Source organism: Morone saxatilis, unplaced genomic scaffold, assembly GCF_004916995.1.
Source record: "Morone saxatilis isolate NCDOM2014 unplaced genomic scaffold, NCSU_SB_2.0 Contig21, whole genome shotgun sequence".
Lineage (NCBI taxonomy): Eukaryota > Metazoa > Chordata > Actinopteri > Moronidae > Morone > Morone saxatilis.
Window position 1 is genome coordinate 193,802 of NW_023339774.1, and position 2,412 is coordinate 196,213.

At 39.1% G+C, this 2,412-nt stretch overlaps 1 protein-coding gene across 1 annotated transcript in view; it reads right to left on the reverse strand.

The window, feature by feature from the left end:
• Positions 1-2,412, reverse strand: part of il6st (interleukin 6 signal transducer) — a 14,024-nt gene that overhangs the window by 2,551 nt on the left and 9,061 nt on the right.

Here is a 2,412-nt window from a genome sequence, read left to right on the forward strand (position 1 = left end):
TGGTGGAGCCTCCTGCCATGGTCCTGCTAGACTGCCATTGCTAATATCACTGATATTATCGTTATTATTATTACAGTTACTATTATAACCCTTTTTGTTGTTCATCGTCCCCCATCGTTGTGGCTGATAAAACTGAATTGAATTTCATTTAACTTAATTGAACCCTAAATTGCTGTGCATCGGTGTTTGAATGTGAATGAGTATTAGTTTCCTTTTAATGACCTTAGCTTTGGCCATCATTGTGTGAATGTGGCATGTAGTATAAAAGCTCTTAGCTTTAGTACTTCTTTTCAGTAGTTTTGAGTAGTTGGAAGACTAGAAAGGTGCAATACAAGTACAGTCCATTTACCATACCTACAGTGTCATATTATAAAGCATAGGGGCGCTGGTTAAGCTGCAGTATTTTACGAGTTGAAAGTGAGAACATGTTGATACTGCAGAGATGGACCTGCAGGGACCACAGATAATCCTAGTGCCTTTCAGTGGGATTGACAGTTTTGCTCATGCCCCTCTCCTTAGTGCCCAAACATGACACATTTTGTCAAGAGGATAATGCGAATAGGTGACACACTGCATATAAAAGATGAAAACCGCAAGTGAACATAGAACAGGAAATGTTTAGTGTTTTATGAGGTTTATACTTAAATACACACTTAAAAAGTCTACGACTATCCTAGCCAAAGCTAGCAAAGTAAATAAAACAGTATACATTTTGTACTTGTGTTTGTAGTACTTTATTTTCTTAATACATCATGATATTCTCATTCTGTTTCAGACATGTAGTTCAGGTGTATCATCTTCTATGAGGCTATCTTTATTTGACACTTTTTTATTTATAGGGTGTGTCATAATATCTGTCAATTTTGCAGTAAAATATTTTTATACAAGAATCCTTTTCATATATGGTAAATGGACTGTACTTATGTAGCGCCTTTCTAGTTTTTCAACCACTCGATGCGCTGTACACTACATGCCACACTCACCCCATTCACACACATTCATACNNNGGCAGTGGCTGCCATGCAAGGTGCAGACTGCTCACCAGAACGGATACTAAGCAAAAGTGTCAAATATAATTAAGAGGTGGCAGTTTAGGGGAACAGTGGAGGTCAAAATGAGAGAAAGAAGAAGAAGAAAACTCTTGGAGAGACCTGCTTGCATGCAGGTCAGAAAGGCAAATCAGAACCTCCAAGTTAATGCAAAAAACCTGCAGGAAGAATTAACAGACTCAGGAGTTCCACTGTCCAGAACTGCTTACACAAACAAAACCTTCATGGAAGAGTCAGTAGATAAAAACCTTACCACATCATAAAATCTAATGTCAGAATGCAACAGAACCTGTACAGAATTCTGAGTGTTTTGGAAACAAGTGCTGTGGACCTGTGAAGTTAAACTAGAACTATTTGGCAACAATCAAGAAAAGAACACCTTCCCAACTGCATTGGGGTGGATTTATCATGCATGGTTGGAGAGAAGAATTAATTCCACTAAATACCAGCAAATTCTGGAAGCAAACATCACACCATCTGTAAAGCTGAAGCTGAAAAGAGGAAAAAACGTCTACAACAGGATAATGATCCTAAACGTACCTCGAAAACCACCATGGACTACCTCAAGAGATGCAAGGGGGTTCACAATGAGCTCAAACCTTTGCACGTCACAGTGGTGTTTTCATTTTTATTTAGTTTATGATAAAAAAAACTACGCATGTATGTTGCATACAACTGTACATCACTTGTTTATGTGTAAAGTAGGAGAGTGGGGCACTTAAAACGTGGTCACCCTAGGGCACCACACTGTGTTAACCTGCCAGCTCCCTTAGCTACCTAGAGCTCAATTCTAAGGTAACAAAAACACAGCAGTTTTCAGGTGATTATAAACTAATGAAAAAATACCTATGAATTTTATTCCATTTCTGTCAACTTACACTTACCCTCAGGGCTGTGTGCTCAGCTGCCTACTGTTCACGCTGTACACCCATGACTGCATCCCCTAGACATGGAGACAGCTCTGTTGTGAAGTCTGCAGATGACACCACCATTATCATTGGCCGGATTTCAAACATAGATGAGAATTCAAACAGAAATCAACAATATTGCAGAGTGGTGGACAGAAAACAATCTACTGCCCAATTGTTGATTTTAGAAAAAAAAAAAAGAGGCAAAGACACCGTTTACACCGGTGGAGCAGGTGAATAGTTTAGGGTTCCTGGGGAATCAACATCACAGATAACTAGTCATGATCATCTCAACAAAGCACAGAAACGACTGTATTTCTTAAAGAAAATCAAGAAAGAAAATTCCTGTTCCAAGTTCTTCTTAACTTTTATAGAGGAGCAATAGAAAGCAACCTGATCACAAACTGGCATCATGGGATGTGCACGATCCAGGACAGGAGGACTCTGGAGTGAGT